Consider the following 15586-nt stretch of genomic DNA (forward strand, 5'->3'; position numbering starts at 1 on the left):
GCTTCCCATGGCATTGGTGGTATAGTGGCGAGCATAGCTGCTTCCCAAGCAGTTGACCCGGGTTCGATTCCCGGCCAATGCATGATCTGAAAAGTCTGCAGAACAGTCAGCTTGTCTTCAGGAGCAACGTGAAGCTGTGTTAAATCACTCGCAGTGCGGTCTTTCAAAAGTGTGGAAAACGACGCGAGGCTTGTATGAAAACGGACGTGTTGTGTTTCGGTAAGTACTTGCCACGGTTGTGATGGTGGCTGCTTCCCGCCAAGCTGATGGGGTTCAAACTCCTGTCCGATCCACAGGGACTCGGGCTCCTCCTAGGTCGCTGATTGCACGCCTTTCACTTTTCAGGGGAAACCTCTATCCATCTTCTGTGTGCGTACAGTTATTCCTTATCAGATGGGGATTGGATGGTCACACACAAGTGCCTCATAGTGGCAAGACCAGCTTTCCTGACCGGGAATCGAGCCCGGGCCGCGGCGGTGAGAGTGCCCAGTACTCGCCACTGGACCATCAGGGAGCCATACACCGATCACCGGCGACAAACTAAACGACTGGCATCGCTATTGTCGCAGCCGACTCACCTCATGCCATTCCTGCGTTCCCTGACCGGGAATCGAACCCGGGCCGCGGCGGTGAGAGCGCCGAATCCTAGCCACTAGACCACCAGGGATCCATGAGCGTGGGGAGGGATGGAGCAAAAAGTAAATCAAACACTGATCACCCACTTCCAAATTTGGCTTGTTTGACTAAATTACTTGCGCGGCTATACAGGCAACCGACTCATCCTATGCCACGCCAGCATTCCCTGACCGGGAATCGAACCCGGGCCGCGGCGGTGAAAGCGCCGAATCCTAGCCACTAGACCATCAGGGAACGTCTTGCCTATACCTGGAGGAAACAAAAGTGTTTCAAACAATTGTCATCCTTTCCAAAAGTTTGCCCTTTCTGTCTCGGTGACTGAACCTTCCAATAAACAGGCAATTCATCTTACTTTAAATGAGATGAAGTGCTGTGCCGCGTTCATCACGTGTGCTGGCATCGCAATGGGGCTTTTCATGGCATCTGTGGTGTCGTGGCGGGCATAGCTGCTTCCCAAGCAGTTGACCGGCCGGGGTTCGATTCCCGGCCAACGCGCGATCTGAAAAGTCTGCTGCACCGTCGGGTCGTACTCCGAGTAACGTGAAGTTCTTTTAAATCAGTTGTAGTACAGTGTTTGAAAATTGTGGAAAACGCTGCCAGGCTTGTCATGAAAATCCACAGGTTGTGTTTCAGTAAATACCTGCCGCAGTTATGATGGTGGCTGCTTCCCGCCAAGCGGCTCGGGTTCAAACTCCTGGCCAATCACAGGAACTGGGGCTTCACGTAGGTCGCTGATTACGCGTCTTTCACTTCTCAGGGGAAACCTCTATCCATCTTCCGTGCGCTTACAGTTATTCCTCATCAGGGTCACTGGGGTGGATCAGAGACGGGTACTGAATCCCGCCTTGGGAGAAATTGAGAGAAGCAGGCTCTGTGGAGATAACAGGTGCATCATAGTGGTAAGACCAGCTTCCCTGACTGGGAATACAGCCCCGGTCCGCGGCGGCGAGAGTGCCAAATACTAGCCACCAGAGCGTTTGGGAGCCGCGAAGGTGAGAAAGGATGACGCAAAAGGAAATCAAACACTGATCACCCTCGACAAAATTGGGCTGGTTTGATTAAAATTACTGGCATCGCTATATAGGCAGCCAACTCACGTCATGCCTCCTCAGCTTTCCCTGACCGGGAATCGAACCCGGGCCGCGGCGGTGAGAGCGCCGAATCCTAGCCACTAGACCATCAGGGAGCCGCTTACCCCCAACTGGAGGAAACAGACCTGGATCAAACAATTGTCACCCTCTCCCAAACTTTGCCTTTTTTGTCTCAGTGACTGAGCTCTCTAATAAGCAGGCCATTCATCGTATTTTAAATAGCCCTTATGTGTGACAGCCCACTTGATTGGGCTTGATGACAAACTGTATTCTCTCTGCTGTGAACGACAAGAAGCACTCGCAGGCTCTTTGCGTCAAGCTATCAACCACACTAGATTTGAGAATTCCCTGATTTTACACAAACAGACAGATTAGGTCATGTCAGATCAAAACTTGTGCTCGTGGAAAAGACCTTTCACAGGGTTCAAATCTAGCGGCAGTCCTGCTTGACATGTTTGTGGCTGATATTTTCATGCGTACAAGTTATGGTTGCTCTCATATTCACAGCAGCCTGTTTAATCCAATTGGGCTGGCACTGTAAACATGGTCCTTTAAAATCTGTAATGTTGCCTCAACCCTTTGAAAAGCGGAGGGGAGGTAGTTGTGGCCGAGTGGTCAAGGCGATGGACTAGAAATCCATTGGGGTTTCCCCGCGCAGGTTCGAATCCTGCCAACTACGGAGGCCTCACCCTTTATCCGTTCCTTCCGTCATCAGTGCGTCAGATGGGCGTGCGTTCTTGAGGTGATGAACTGAACCAAAACGTGTGTGCTGCGCGGCTTTTGAAAACTGCTGAAATGGAGGAGGGCAGTGCTTGCAAATGGCATTCTGGACTCACAAATAGTCGACTTTCTGAACTTCAGTGCACGTGCTGTTGCGTCTCCATCATGTGTGCTGGCATTGCAAAGGGGCTTCCCATGGCATTGGTGGTATAGTGGCGAGCATAGCTGCTTCCCAAGCAGTTGACCCGGGTTCGATTCCCGGCCAATGCATGATCTGAAAAGTCTGCAGAACAGTCAGCTTGTCTTCAGGAGCAACGTGAAGCTGTGTTAAATCACTCGCAGTGCGGTCTTTCAAAAGTGTGGAAAACGACGCGAGGCTTGTATGAAAACGGACGTGTTGTGTTTCGGTAAGTACTTGCCACGGTTGTGATGGTGGCTGCTTCCCGCCAAGCTGATGGGGTTCAAACTCCTGTCCGATCCACAGGGACTCGGGCTCCTCCTAGGTCGCTGATTGCACGCCTTTCACTTTTCAGGGGAAACCTCTATCCATCTTCTGTGTGCGTACAGTTATTCCTCATCAGATGGGGATTGGATGGTCACACACAAGTGCCTCATAGTGGCAAGACCAGCTTTCCTGACCGGGAATCGAGCCCGGGCCGCGGCGGTGAGAGTGCCCAGTACTCGCCACTGGACCATCAGGGAGCCATACACCGATCACCGGCGACAAACTAAACGACTGGCATCGCTATTGTCGCAGCCGACTCACCTCATGCCATTCCTGCGTTCCCTGACCGGGAATCGAACCCGGGCCGCGGCGGTGAGAGCGCCGAATCCTAGCCACTAGACCACCAGGGATCCATGAGCGTGGGGAGGGATGGAGCAAAAAGTAAATCAAACACTGATCACCCACTTCCAAATTTGGCTTGTTTGACTAAATTACTTGCGCGGCTATACAGGCAACCGACTCATCCTATGCCACGCCAGCATTCCCTGACCGGGAATCGAACCCGGGCCGCGGCGGTGAAAGCGCCGAATCCTAGCCACTAGACCATCAGGGAACGTCTTGCCTATACCTGGAGGAAACAAAAGTGTTTCAAACAATTGTCATCCTTTCCAAAAGTTTGCCCTTTCTGTCTCGGTGACTGAACCTTCCAATAAACAGGCAATTCATCTTACTTTAAATGAGATGAAGTGCTGTGCCGCGTTCATCACGTGTGCTGGCATCGCAATGGGGCTTTTCATGGCATCTGTGGTGTCGTGGCGGGCATAGCTGCTTCCCAAGCAGTTGACCGGCCGGGGTTCGATTCCCGGCCAACGCGCGATCTGAAAAGTCTGCTGCACCGTCGGGTCGTACTCCGAGTAACGTGAAGTTCTTTTAAATCAGTTGTAGTACAGTGTTTGAAAATTGTGGAAAACGCTGCCAGGCTTGTCATGAAAATCCACAGGTTGTGTTTCAGTAAATACCTGCCGCAGTTATGATGGTGGCTGCTTCCCGCCAAGCGGCTCGGGTTCAAACTCCTGGCCAATCACAGGAACTGGGGCTTCACGTAGGTCGCTGATTACGCGTCTTTCACTTCTCAGGGGAAACCTCTATCCATCTTCCGTGCGCTTACAGTTATTCCTCATCAGGGTCACTGGGGTGGATCAGAGACGGGTACTGAATCCCGCCTTGGGAGAAATTGAGAGAAGCAGGCTCTGTGGAGATAACAGGTGCATCATAGTGGTAAGACCAGCTTCCCTGACTGGGAATACAGCCCCGGTCCGCGGCGGCGAGAGTGCCAAATACTAGCCACCAGAGCGTTTGGGAGCCGCGAAGGTGAGAAAGGATGACGCAAAAGGAAATCAAACACTGATCACCCTCGACAAAATTGGGCTGGTTTGATTAAAATTACTGGCATCGCTATATAGGCAGCCAACTCACGTCATGCCTCCTCAGCTTTCCCTGACCGGGAATCGAACCCGGGCCGCGGCGGTGAGAGCGCCGAATCCTAGCCACTAGACCATCAGGGAGCCGCTTACCCCCAACTGGAGGAAACAGACCTGGATCAAACAATTGTCACCCTCTCCCAAACTTTGCCTTTTTTGTCTCAGTGACTGAGCTCTCTAATAAGAAGGCCATTCATCGTATTTTAAATAGCCCTTATGTGTGACAGCCCACTTGATTGGGCTTGATGACAAACTGTATTCTCTCTGCTGTGAACGACAAGAAGCACTCGCAGGCTCTTTGCGTCAAGCTATCAACCACACTAGATTTGAGAATTCCCTGATTTTACACAAACAGACAGATTAGGTCATGTCAGATCAAAACTTGTGCTCGTGGAAAAGACCTTTCACAGGGTTCAAATCTAGCGGCAGTCCTGCTTAACATGTTTGTGGCTGATATTTTCATGCGTACAAGTTATGGTTGCTCTCATATTCACAGCAGCCTGTTTAATCCAATTGGGCTGGCACTGTAAACATGGTCCTTTAAAATCTGTAATGTTGCCTCAACCCTTTGAAAAGCGGAGGGGAGGTAGTTGTGGCCGAGTGGTCAAGGCGATGGACTAGAAATCCATTGGGGTTTCCCCGCGCAGGTTCGAATCCTGCCAACTACGGAGGCCTCACCCTTTATCCGTTCCTTCCGTCATCAGTGCGTCAGATGGGCGTGCGTTCTTGAGGTGATGAACTGAACCAAAACGTGTGTGCTGCGCGGCTTTTGAAAACTGCTGAAATGGAGGAGGGCAGTGCTTGCAAATGGCATTCTGGACTCACAAATAGTCGACTTTCTGAACTTCAGTGCACGTGCTGTTGCGTCTCCATCATGTGTGCTGGCATTGCAAAGGGGCTTCCCATGGCATTGGTGGTATAGTGGCGAGCATAGCTGCTTCCCAAGCAGTTGACCCGGGTTCGATTCCCGGCCAATGCATGATCTGAAAAGTCTGCAGAACAGTCAGCTTGTCTTCAGGAGCAACGTGAAGCTGTGTTAAATCACTCGCAGTGCGGTCTTTCAAAAGTGTGGAAAACGACGCGAGGCTTGTATGAAAACGGACGTGTTGTGTTTCGGTAAGTACTTGCCACGGTTGTGATGGTGGCTGCTTCCCGCCAAGCTGATGGGGTTCAAACTCCTGTCCGATCCACAGGGACTCGGGCTCCTCCTAGGTCGCTGATTGCACGCCTTTCACTTTTCAGGGGAAACCTCTATCCATCTTCTGTGTGCGTACAGTTATTCCTCATCAGATGGGGATTGGATGGTCACACACAAGTGCCTCATAGTGGTAAGACCAGCTTTCCTGACCGGGAATCGAGCCCGGGCCGCGGCGGTGAGAGTGCCCAGTACTCGCCACTGGACCATCAGGGAGCCATACACCGATCACCGGCGACAAACTAAACGACTGGCATCGCTATTGTCGCAGCCGACTCACCTCATGCCATTCCTGCGTTCCCTGACCGGGAATCGAACCCGGGCCGCGGCGGTGAGAGCGCCGAATCCTAGCCACTAGACCACCAGGGATCCATGAGCGTGGGGAGGGATGGAGCAAAAAGTAAATCAAACACTGATCACCCACTTCCAAATTTGGCTTGTTTGACTAAATTACTTGCGCGGCTATACAGGCAACCGACTCATCCTATGCCACGCCAGCATTCCCTGACCGGGAATCGAACCCGGGCCGCGGCGGTGAAAGCGCCGAATCCTAGCCACTAGACCATCAGGGAACGTCTTGCCTATACCTGGAGGAAACAAAAGTGTTTCAAACAATTGTCATCCTTTCCAAAAGTTTGCCCTTTCTGTCTCGGTGACTGAACCTTCCAATAAACAGGCAATTCATCTTACTTTAAATGAGATGAAGTGCTGTGCCGCGTTCATCACGTGTGCTGGCATCGCAATGGGGCTTTTCATGGCATCTGTGGTGTCGTGGCGGGCATAGCTGCTTCCCAAGCAGTTGACCGGCCGGGGTTCGATTCCCGGCCAACGCGCGATCTGAAAAGTCTGCTGCACCGTCGGGTCGTACTCCGAGTAACGTGAAGTTCTTTTAAATCAGTTGTAGTACAGTGTTTGAAAATTGTGGAAAACGCTGCCAGGCTTGTCATGAAAATCCACAGGTTGTGTTTCAGTAAATACCTGCCGCAGTTATGATGGTGGCTGCTTCCCGCCAAGCGGCTCGGGTTCAAACTCCTGGCCAATCACAGGAACTGGGGCTTCACGTAGGTCGCTGATTACGCGTCTTTCACTTCTCAGGGGAAACCTCTATCCATCTTCCGTGCGCTTACAGTTATTCCTCATCAGGGTCACTGGGGTGGATCAGAGACGGGTACTGAATCCCGCCTTGGGAGAAATTGAGAGAAGCAGGCTCTGTGGAGATAACAGGTGCATCATAGTGGTAAGACCAGCTTCCCTGACTGGGAATACAGCCCCGGTCCGCGGCGGCGAGAGTGCCAAATACTAGCCACCAGAGCGTTTGGGAGCCGCGAAGGTGAGAAAGGATGACGCAAAAGGAAATCAAACACTGATCACCCTCGACAAAATTGGGCTGGTTTGATTAAAATTACTGGCATCGCTATATAGGCAGCCAACTCACGTCATGCCTCCTCAGCTTTCCCTGACCGGGAATCGAACCCGGGCCGCGGCGGTGAGAGCGCCGAATCCTAGCCACTAGACCATCAGGGAGCCGCTTACCCCCAACTGGAGGAAACAGACCTGGATCAAACAATTGTCACCCTCTCCCAAACTTTGCCTTTTTTGTCTCAGTGACTGAGCTCTCTAATAAGCAGGCCATTCATCGTATTTTAAATAGCCCTTATGTGTGACAGCCCACTTGATTGGGCTTGATGACAAACTGTATTCTCTCTGCTGTGAACGACAAGAAGCACTCGCAGGCTCTTTGCGTCAAGCTATCAACCACACTAGATTTGAGAATTCCCTGATTTTACACAAACAGACAGATTAGGTCATGTCAGATCAAAACTTGTGCTCGTGGAAAAGACCTTTCACAGGGTTCAAATCTAGCGGCAGTCCTGCTTGACATGTTTGTGACTGATATTTTCATGCGTACAAGTTATGGTTGCTCTCATATTCACAGCAGCCTGTTTAATCCAATTGGGCTGGCACTGTAAACATGGTCCTTTAAAATCTGTAATGTTGCCTCAACCCTTTGAAAAGCGGAGGGGAGGTAGTTGTGGCCGAGTGGTCAAGGCGATGGACTAGAAATCCATTGGGGTTTCCCCGCGCAGGTTCGAATCCTGCCAACTACGGAGGCCTCACCCTTTATCCGTTCCTTCCGTCATCAGTGCGTCAGATGGGCGTGCGTTCTTGAGGTGATGAACTGAACCAAAACGTGTGTGCTGCGCGGCTTTTGAAAACTGCTGAAATGGAGGAGGGCAGTGCTTGCAAATGGCATTCTGGACTCACAAATAGTCGACTTTCTGAACTTCAGTGCACGTGCTGTTGCGTCTCCATCATGTGTGCTGGCATTGCAAAGGGGCTTCCCATGGCATTGGTGGTATAGTGGCGAGCATAGCTGCTTCCCAAGCAGTTGACCCGGGTTCGATTCCCGGCCAATGCATGATCTGAAAAGTCTGCAGAACAGTCAGCTTGTCTTCAGGAGCAACGTGAAGCTGTGTTAAATCACTCGCAGTGCGGTCTTTCAAAAGTGTGGAAAACGACGCGAGGCTTGTATGAAAACGGACGTGTTGTGTTTCGGTAAGTACTTGCCACGGTTGTGATGGTGGCTGCTTCCCGCCAAGCTGATGGGGTTCAAACTCCTGTCCGATCCACAGGGACTCGGGCTCCTCCTAGGTCGCTGATTGCACGCCTTTCACTTTTCAGGGGAAACCTCTATCCATCTTCTGTGTGCGTACAGTTATTCCTCATCAGATGGGGATTGGATGGTCACACACAAGTGCCTCATAGTGGTAAGACCAGCTTTCCTGACCGGGAATCGAGCCCGGGCCGCGGCGGTGAGAGTGCCCAGTACTCGCCACTGGACCATCAGGGAGCCATACACCGATCACCGGCGACAAACTAAACGACTGGCATCGCTATTGTCGCAGCCGACTCACCTCATGCCATTCCTGCGTTCCCTGACCGGGAATCGAACCCGGGCCGCGGCGGTGAGAGCGCCGAATCCTAGCCACTAGACCACCAGGGATCCATGAGCGTGGGGAGGGATGGAGCAAAAAGTAAATCAAACACTGATCACCCACTTCCAAATTTGGCTTGTTTGACTAAATTACTTGCGCGGCTATACAGGCAACCGACTCATCCTATGCCACGCCAGCATTCCCTGACCGGGAATCGAACCCGGGCCGCGGCGGTGAAAGCGCCGAATCCTAGCCACTAGACCATCAGGGAACGTCTTGCCTATACCTGGAGGAAACAAAAGTGTTTCAAACAATTGTCATCCTTTCCAAAAGTTTGCCCTTTCTGTCTCGGTGACTGAACCTTCCAATAAACAGGCAATTCATCTTACTTTAAATGAGATGAAGTGCTGTGCCGCGTTCATCACGTGTGCTGGCATCGCAATGGGGCTTTTCATGGCATCTGTGGTGTCGTGGCGGGCATAGCTGCTTCCCAAGCAGTTGACCGGCCGGGGTTCGATTCCCGGCCAACGCGCGATCTGAAAAGTCTGCTGCACCGTCGGGTCGTACTCCGAGTAACGTGAAGTTCTTTTAAATCAGTTGTAGTACAGTGTTTGAAAATTGTGGAAAACGCTGCCAGGCTTGTCATGAAAATCCACAGGTTGTGTTTCAGTAAATACCTGCCGCAGTTATGATGGTGGCTGCTTCCCGCCAAGCGGCTCGGGTTCAAACTCCTGGCCAATCACAGGAACTGGGGCTTCACGTAGGTCGCTGATTACGCGTCTTTCACTTCTCAGGGGAAACCTCTATCCATCTTCCGTGCGCTTACAGTTATTCCTCATCAGGGTCACTGGGGTGGATCAGAGACGGGTACTGAATCCCGCCTTGGGAGAAATTGAGAGAAGCAGGCTCTGTGGAGATAACAGGTGCATCATAGTGGTAAGACCAGCTTCCCTGACTGGGAATACAGCCCCGGTCCGCGGCGGCGAGAGTGCCAAATACTAGCCACCAGAGCGTTTGGGAGCCGCGAAGGTGAGAAAGGATGACGCAAAAGGAAATCAAACACTGATCACCCTCGACAAAATTGGGCTGGTTTGATTAAAATTACTGGCATCGCTATATAGGCAGCCAACTCACGTCATGCCTCCTCAGCTTTCCCTGACCGGGAATCGAACCCGGGCCGCGGCGGTGAGAGCGCCGAATCCTAGCCACTAGACCATCAGGGAGCCGCTTACCCCCAACTGGAGGAAACAGACCTGGATCAAACAATTGTCACCCTCTCCCAAACTTTGCCTTTTTTGTCTCAGTGACTGAGCTCTCTAATAAGCAGGCCATTCATCGTATTTTAAATAGCCCTTATGTGTGACAGCCCACTTGATTGGGCTTGATGACAAACTGTATTCTCTCTGCTGTGAACGACAAGAAGCACTCGCAGGCTCTTTGCGTCAAGCTATCAACCACACTAGATTTGAGAATTCCCTGATTTTACACAAACAGACAGATTAGGTCATGTCAGATCAAAACTTGTGCTCGTGGAAAAGACCTTTCACAGGGTTCAAATCTAGCGGCAGTCCTGCTTGACATGTTTGTGGCTGATATTTTCATGCGTACAAGTTATGGTTGCTCTCATATTCACAGCAGCCTGTTTAATCCAATTGGGCTGGCACTGTAAACATGGTCCTTTAAAATCTGTAATGTTGCCTCAACCCTTTGAAAAGCGGAGGGGAGGTAGTTGTGGCCGAGTGGTCAAGGCGATGGACTAGAAATCCATTGGGGTTTCCCCGCGCAGGTTCGAATCCTGCCAACTACGGAGGCCTCACCCTTTATCCGTTCCTTCCGTCATCAGTGCGTCAGATGGGCGTGCGTTCTTGAGGTGATGAACTGAACCAAAACGTGTGTGCTGCGCGGCTTTTGAAAACTGCTGAAATGGAGGAGGGCAGTGCTTGCAAATGGCATTCTGGACTCACAAATAGTCGACTTTCTGAACTTCAGTGCACGTGCTGTTGCGTCTCCATCATGTGTGCTGGCATTGCAAAGGGGCTTCCCATGGCATTGGTGGTATAGTGGCGAGCATAGCTGCTTCCCAAGCAGTTGACCCGGGTTCGATTCCCGGCCAATGCATGATCTGAAAAGTCTGCAGAACAGTCAGCTTGTCTTCAGGAGCAACGTGAAGCTGTGTTAAATCACTCGCAGTGCGGTCTTTCAAAAGTGTGGAAAACGACGCGAGGCTTGTATGAAAACGGACGTGTTGTGTTTCGGTAAGTACTTGCCACGGTTGTGATGGTGGCTGCTTCCCGCCAAGCTGATGGGGTTCAAACTCCTGTCCGATCCACAGGGACTCGGGCTCCTCCTAGGTCGCTGATTGCACGCCTTTCACTTTTCAGGGGAAACCTCTATCCATCTTCTGTGTGCGTACAGTTATTCCTCATCAGATGGGGATTGGATGGTCACACACAAGTGCCTCATAGTGGTAAGACCAGCTTTCCTGACCGGGAATCGAGCCCGGGCCGCGGCGGTGAGAGTGCCCAGTACTCGCCACTGGACCATCAGGGAGCCATACACCGATCACCGGCGACAAACTAAACGACTGGCATCGCTATTGTCGCAGCCGACTCACCTCATGCCATTCCTGCGTTCCCTGACCGGGAATCGAACCCGGGCCGCGGCGGTGAGAGCGCCGAATCCTAGCCACTAGACCACCAGGGATCCATGAGCGTGGGGAGGGATGGAGCAAAAAGTAAATCAAACACTGATCACCCACTTCCAAATTTGGCTTGTTTGACTAAATTACTTGCGCGGCTATACAGGCAACCGACTCATCCTATGCCACGCCAGCATTCCCTGACCGGGAATCGAACCCGGGCCGCGGCGGTGAAAGCGCCGAATCCTAGCCACTAGACCATCAGGGAACGTCTTGCCTATACCTGGAGGAAACAAAAGTGTTTCAAACAATTGTCATCCTTTCCAAAAGTTTGCCCTTTCTGTCTCGGTGACTGAACCTTCCAATAAACAGGCAATTCATCTTACTTTAAATGAGATGAAGTGCTGTGCCGCGTTCATCACGTGTGCTGGCATCGCAATGGGGCTTTTCATGGCATCTGTGGTGTCGTGGCGGGCATAGCTGCTTCCCAAGCAGTTGACCGGCCGGGGTTCGATTCCCGGCCAACGCGCGATCTGAAAAGTCTGCTGCACCGTCGGGTCGTACTCCGAGTAACGTGAAGTTCTTTTAAATCAGTTGTAGTACAGTGTTTGAAAATTGTGGAAAACGCTGCCAGGCTTGTCATGAAAATCCACAGGTTGTGTTTCAGTAAATACCTGCCGCAGTTATGATGGTGGCTGCTTCCCGCCAAGCGGCTCGGGTTCAAACTCCTGGCCAATCACAGGAACTGGGGCTTCACGTAGGTCGCTGATTACGCGTCTTTCACTTCTCAGGGGAAACCTCTATCCATCTTCCGTGCGCTTACAGTTATTCCTCATCAGGGTCACTGGGGTGGATCAGAGACGGGTACTGAATCCCGCCTTGGGAGAAATTGAGAGAAGCAGGCTCTGTGGAGATAACAGGTGCATCATAGTGGTAAGACCAGCTTCCCTGACTGGGAATACAGCCCCGGTCCGCGGCGGCGAGAGTGCCAAATACTAGCCACCAGAGCGTTTGGGAGCCGCGAAGGTGAGAAAGGATGACGCAAAAGGAAATCAAACACTGATCACCCTCGACAAAATTGGGCTGGTTTGATTAAAATTACTGGCATCGCTATATAGGCAGCCAACTCACGTCATGCCTCCTCAGCTTTCCCTGACCGGGAATCGAACCCGGGCCGCGGCGGTGAGAGCGCCGAATCCTAGCCACTAGACCATCAGGGAGCCGCTTACCCCCAACTGGAGGAAACAGACCTGGATCAAACAATTGTCACCCTCTCCCAAACTTTGCCTTTTTTGTCTCAGTGACTGAGCTCTCTAATAAGCAGGCCATTCATCGTATTTTAAATAGCCCTTATGTGTGACAGCCCACTTGATTGGGCTTGATGACAAACTGTATTCTCTCTGCTGTGAACGACAAGAAGCACTCGCAGGCTCTTTGCGTCAAGCTATCAACCACACTAGATTTGAGAATTCCCTGATTTTACACAAACAGACAGATTAGGTCATGTCAGATCAAAACTTGTGCTCGTGGAAAAGACCTTTCACAGGGTTCAAATCTAGCGGCAGTCCTGCTTGACATGTTTGTGGCTGATATTTTCATGCGTACAAGTTATGGTTGCTCTCATATTCACAGCAGCCTGTTTAATCCAATTGGGCTGGCACTGTAAACATGGTCCTTTAAAATCTGTAATGTTGCCTCAACCCTTTGAAAAGCGGAGGGGAGGTAGTTGTGGCCGAGTGGTCAAGGCGATGGACTAGAAATCCATTGGGGTTTCCCCGCGCAGGTTCGAATCCTGCCAACTACGGAGGCCTCACCCTTTATCCGTTCCTTCCGTCATCAGTGCGTCAGATGGGCGTGCGTTCTTGAGGTGATGAACTGAACCAAAACGTGTGTGCTGCGCGGCTTTTGAAAACTGCTGAAATGGAGGAGGGCAGTGCTTGCAAATGGCATTCTGGACTCACAAATAGTCGACTTTCTGAACTTCAGTGCACGTGCTGTTGCGTCTCCATCATGTGTGCTGGCATTGCAAAGGGGCTTCCCATGGCATTGGTGGTATAGTGGCGAGCATAGCTGCTTCCCAAGCAGTTGACCCGGGTTCGATTCCCGGCCAATGCATGATCTGAAAAGTCTGCAGAACAGTCAGCTTGTCTTCAGGAGCAACGTGAAGCTGTGTTAAATCACTCGCAGTGCGGTCTTTCAAAAGTGTGGAAAACGACGCGAGGCTTGTATGAAAACGGACGTGTTGTGTTTCGGTAAGTACTTGCCACGGTTGTGATGGTGGCTGCTTCCCGCCAAGCTGATGGGGTTCAAACTCCTGTCCGATCCACAGGGACTCGGGCTCCTCCTAGGTCGCTGATTGCACGCCTTTCACTTTTCAGGGGAAACCTCTATCCATCTTCTGTGTGCGTACAGTTATTCCTCATCAGATGGGGATTGGATGGTCACACACAAGTGCCTCATAGTGGTAAGACCAGCTTTCCTGACCGGGAATCGAGCCCGGGCCGCGGCGGTGAGAGTGCCCAGTACTCGCCACTGGACCATCAGGGAGCCATACACCGATCACCGGCGACAAACTAAACGACTGGCATCGCTATTGTCGCAGCCGACTCACCTCATGCCATTCCTGCGTTCCCTGACCGGGAATCGAACCCGGGCCGCGGCGGTGAGAGCGCCGAATCCTAGCCACTAGACCACCAGGGATCCATGAGCGTGGGGAGGGATGGAGCAAAAAGTAAATCAAACACTGATCACCCACTTCCAAATTTGGCTTGTTTGACTAAATTACTTGCGCGGCTATACAGGCAACCGACTCATCCTATGCCACGCCAGCATTCCCTGACCGGGAATCGAACCCGGGCCGCGGCGGTGAAAGCGCCGAATCCTAGCCACTAGACCATCAGGGAACGTCTTGCCTATACCTGGAGGAAACAAAAGTGTTTCAAACAATTGTCATCCTTTCCAAAAGTTTGCCCTTTCTGTCTCGGTGACTGAACCTTCCAATAAACAGGCAATTCATCTTACTTTAAATGAGATGAAGTGCTGTGCCGCGTTCATCACGTGTGCTGGCATCGCAATGGGGCTTTTCATGGCATCTGTGGTGTCGTGGCGGGCATAGCTGCTTCCCAAGCAGTTGACCGGCCGGGGTTCGATTCCCGGCCAACGCGCGATCTGAAAAGTCTGCTGCACCGTCGGGTCGTACTCCGAGTAACGTGAAGTTCTTTTAAATCAGTTGTAGTACAGTGTTTGAAAATTGTGGAAAACGCTGCCAGGCTTGTCATGAAAATCCACAGGTTGTGTTTCAGTAAATACCTGCCGCAGTTATGATGGTGGCTGCTTCCCGCCAAGCGGCTCGGGTTCAAACTCCTGGCCAATCACAGGAACTGGGGCTTCACGTAGGTCGCTGATTACGCGTCTTTCACTTCTCAGGGGAAACCTCTATCCATCTTCCGTGCGCTTACAGTTATTCCTCATCAGGGTCACTGGGGTGGATCAGAGACGGGTACTGAATCCCGCCTTGGGAGAAATTGAGAGAAGCAGGCTCTGTGGAGATAACAGGTGCATCATAGTGGTAAGACCAGCTTCCCTGACTGGGAATACAGCCCCGGTCCGCGGCGGCGAGAGTGCCAAATACTAGCCACCAGAGCGTTTGGGAGCCGCGAAGGTGAGAAAGGATGACGCAAAAGGAAATCAAACACTGATCACCCTCGACAAAATTGGGCTGGTTTGATTAAAATTACTGGCATCGCTATATAGGCAGCCAACTCACGTCATGCCTCCTCAGCTTTCCCTGACCGGGAATCGAACCCGGGCCGAGGCGGTGAGAGCGCCGAATCCTAGCCACTAGACCATCAGGGAGCCGCTTACCCCCAACTGGAGGAAACAGACCTGGATCAAACAATTGTCACCCTCTCCCAAACTTTGCCTTTTTTGTCTCAGTGACTGAGCTCTCTAATAAGAAGGCCATTCATCGTATTTTAAATAGCCCTTATGTGTGACAGCCCACTTGATTGGGCTTGATGACAAACTGTATTCTCTCTGCTGTGAACGACAAGAAGCACTCGCAGGCTCTTTGCGTCAAGCTATCAACCACACTAGATTTGAGAATTCCCTGATTTTACACAAACAGACAGATTAGGTCATGTCAGATCAAAACTTGTGCTCGTGGAAAAGACCTTTCACAGGGTTCAAATCTAGCGGCAGTCCTGCTTAACATGTTTGTGGCTGATATTTTCATGCGTACAAGTTATGGTTGCTCTCATATTCACAGCAGCCTGTTTAATCCAATTGGGCTGGCACTGTAAACATGGTCCTTTAAAATCTGTAATGTTGCCTCAACCCTTTGAAAAGCGGAGGGGAGGTAGTTGTGGCCGAGTGGTCAAGGCGATGGACTAGAAATCCATTGGGGTTTCCCCGCGCAGGTTCGAATCCTGCCAACTACGGAGGC

General features: G+C 51.6%; 30 non-coding genes across 30 annotated transcripts; 12 read left to right on the top strand and 18 right to left on the bottom strand.

Moving 5' to 3' along the window:
- Positions 1-10: 10 nt before the first annotated feature.
- On the top strand, positions 11-82 carry trnag-ccc (transfer RNA glycine (anticodon CCC)). Its single transcript has one exon. It is a non-coding gene; the product is annotated as a tRNA-Gly (tRNA).
- Positions 83-595: 513 nt separating this feature from the next.
- Positions 596-667, bottom strand: trnae-cuc (transfer RNA glutamic acid (anticodon CUC)). The gene has a single exon. It is a non-coding gene; the product is annotated as a tRNA-Glu (tRNA).
- Positions 668-798: 131 nt separating this feature from the next.
- On the bottom strand, positions 799-870 carry trnae-uuc (transfer RNA glutamic acid (anticodon UUC)). The gene has a single exon. It is a non-coding gene; the product is annotated as a tRNA-Glu (tRNA).
- An 880-nt stretch (positions 871-1750) lies between these two features.
- On the bottom strand, positions 1751-1822 carry trnae-cuc (transfer RNA glutamic acid (anticodon CUC)). Its single transcript has one exon. It is a non-coding gene; the product is annotated as a tRNA-Glu (tRNA).
- Positions 1823-2324: 502 nt separating this feature from the next.
- Positions 2325-2406, top strand: trnas-aga (transfer RNA serine (anticodon AGA)). The gene has a single exon. It is a non-coding gene; the product is annotated as a tRNA-Ser (tRNA).
- Positions 2407-2645: 239 nt separating this feature from the next.
- On the top strand, positions 2646-2717 carry trnag-ccc (transfer RNA glycine (anticodon CCC)). Its single transcript has one exon. It is a non-coding gene; the product is annotated as a tRNA-Gly (tRNA).
- A 513-nt stretch (positions 2718-3230) lies between these two features.
- Positions 3231-3302, bottom strand: trnae-cuc (transfer RNA glutamic acid (anticodon CUC)). The gene has a single exon. It is a non-coding gene; the product is annotated as a tRNA-Glu (tRNA).
- A 131-nt stretch (positions 3303-3433) lies between these two features.
- Positions 3434-3505, bottom strand: trnae-uuc (transfer RNA glutamic acid (anticodon UUC)). Its single transcript has one exon. It is a non-coding gene; the product is annotated as a tRNA-Glu (tRNA).
- Positions 3506-4385: 880 nt separating this feature from the next.
- Positions 4386-4457, bottom strand: trnae-cuc (transfer RNA glutamic acid (anticodon CUC)). The gene has a single exon. It is a non-coding gene; the product is annotated as a tRNA-Glu (tRNA).
- A 502-nt stretch (positions 4458-4959) lies between these two features.
- trnas-aga (transfer RNA serine (anticodon AGA)) lies at positions 4960-5041 on the top strand. Its single transcript has one exon. It is a non-coding gene; the product is annotated as a tRNA-Ser (tRNA).
- Positions 5042-5280: 239 nt separating this feature from the next.
- Positions 5281-5352, top strand: trnag-ccc (transfer RNA glycine (anticodon CCC)). The gene has a single exon. It is a non-coding gene; the product is annotated as a tRNA-Gly (tRNA).
- A 513-nt stretch (positions 5353-5865) lies between these two features.
- On the bottom strand, positions 5866-5937 carry trnae-cuc (transfer RNA glutamic acid (anticodon CUC)). Its single transcript has one exon. It is a non-coding gene; the product is annotated as a tRNA-Glu (tRNA).
- A 131-nt stretch (positions 5938-6068) lies between these two features.
- On the bottom strand, positions 6069-6140 carry trnae-uuc (transfer RNA glutamic acid (anticodon UUC)). Its single transcript has one exon. It is a non-coding gene; the product is annotated as a tRNA-Glu (tRNA).
- An 880-nt stretch (positions 6141-7020) lies between these two features.
- Positions 7021-7092, bottom strand: trnae-cuc (transfer RNA glutamic acid (anticodon CUC)). The gene has a single exon. It is a non-coding gene; the product is annotated as a tRNA-Glu (tRNA).
- A 502-nt stretch (positions 7093-7594) lies between these two features.
- trnas-aga (transfer RNA serine (anticodon AGA)) lies at positions 7595-7676 on the top strand. The gene has a single exon. It is a non-coding gene; the product is annotated as a tRNA-Ser (tRNA).
- A 239-nt stretch (positions 7677-7915) lies between these two features.
- Positions 7916-7987, top strand: trnag-ccc (transfer RNA glycine (anticodon CCC)). The gene has a single exon. It is a non-coding gene; the product is annotated as a tRNA-Gly (tRNA).
- A 513-nt stretch (positions 7988-8500) lies between these two features.
- Positions 8501-8572, bottom strand: trnae-cuc (transfer RNA glutamic acid (anticodon CUC)). The gene has a single exon. It is a non-coding gene; the product is annotated as a tRNA-Glu (tRNA).
- Positions 8573-8703: 131 nt separating this feature from the next.
- trnae-uuc (transfer RNA glutamic acid (anticodon UUC)) lies at positions 8704-8775 on the bottom strand. Its single transcript has one exon. It is a non-coding gene; the product is annotated as a tRNA-Glu (tRNA).
- Positions 8776-9655: 880 nt separating this feature from the next.
- trnae-cuc (transfer RNA glutamic acid (anticodon CUC)) lies at positions 9656-9727 on the bottom strand. The gene has a single exon. It is a non-coding gene; the product is annotated as a tRNA-Glu (tRNA).
- Positions 9728-10229: 502 nt separating this feature from the next.
- On the top strand, positions 10230-10311 carry trnas-aga (transfer RNA serine (anticodon AGA)). The gene has a single exon. It is a non-coding gene; the product is annotated as a tRNA-Ser (tRNA).
- A 239-nt stretch (positions 10312-10550) lies between these two features.
- On the top strand, positions 10551-10622 carry trnag-ccc (transfer RNA glycine (anticodon CCC)). Its single transcript has one exon. It is a non-coding gene; the product is annotated as a tRNA-Gly (tRNA).
- Positions 10623-11135: 513 nt separating this feature from the next.
- Positions 11136-11207, bottom strand: trnae-cuc (transfer RNA glutamic acid (anticodon CUC)). Its single transcript has one exon. It is a non-coding gene; the product is annotated as a tRNA-Glu (tRNA).
- A 131-nt stretch (positions 11208-11338) lies between these two features.
- trnae-uuc (transfer RNA glutamic acid (anticodon UUC)) lies at positions 11339-11410 on the bottom strand. The gene has a single exon. It is a non-coding gene; the product is annotated as a tRNA-Glu (tRNA).
- An 880-nt stretch (positions 11411-12290) lies between these two features.
- Positions 12291-12362, bottom strand: trnae-cuc (transfer RNA glutamic acid (anticodon CUC)). Its single transcript has one exon. It is a non-coding gene; the product is annotated as a tRNA-Glu (tRNA).
- Positions 12363-12864: 502 nt separating this feature from the next.
- Positions 12865-12946, top strand: trnas-aga (transfer RNA serine (anticodon AGA)). The gene has a single exon. It is a non-coding gene; the product is annotated as a tRNA-Ser (tRNA).
- A 239-nt stretch (positions 12947-13185) lies between these two features.
- Positions 13186-13257, top strand: trnag-ccc (transfer RNA glycine (anticodon CCC)). Its single transcript has one exon. It is a non-coding gene; the product is annotated as a tRNA-Gly (tRNA).
- A 513-nt stretch (positions 13258-13770) lies between these two features.
- On the bottom strand, positions 13771-13842 carry trnae-cuc (transfer RNA glutamic acid (anticodon CUC)). Its single transcript has one exon. It is a non-coding gene; the product is annotated as a tRNA-Glu (tRNA).
- A 131-nt stretch (positions 13843-13973) lies between these two features.
- On the bottom strand, positions 13974-14045 carry trnae-uuc (transfer RNA glutamic acid (anticodon UUC)). Its single transcript has one exon. It is a non-coding gene; the product is annotated as a tRNA-Glu (tRNA).
- An 880-nt stretch (positions 14046-14925) lies between these two features.
- Positions 14926-14997, bottom strand: trnae-cuc (transfer RNA glutamic acid (anticodon CUC)). Its single transcript has one exon. It is a non-coding gene; the product is annotated as a tRNA-Glu (tRNA).
- A 502-nt stretch (positions 14998-15499) lies between these two features.
- trnas-aga (transfer RNA serine (anticodon AGA)) lies at positions 15500-15581 on the top strand. Its single transcript has one exon. It is a non-coding gene; the product is annotated as a tRNA-Ser (tRNA).
- The last annotated feature ends 5 nt before the right edge of the window (positions 15582-15586 follow it).

This window comes from Thunnus thynnus, chromosome 23 (genome assembly GCF_963924715.1).
Source record: "Thunnus thynnus chromosome 23, fThuThy2.1, whole genome shotgun sequence".
NCBI lineage: Eukaryota > Metazoa > Chordata > Actinopteri > Scombriformes > Scombridae > Thunnus > Thunnus thynnus.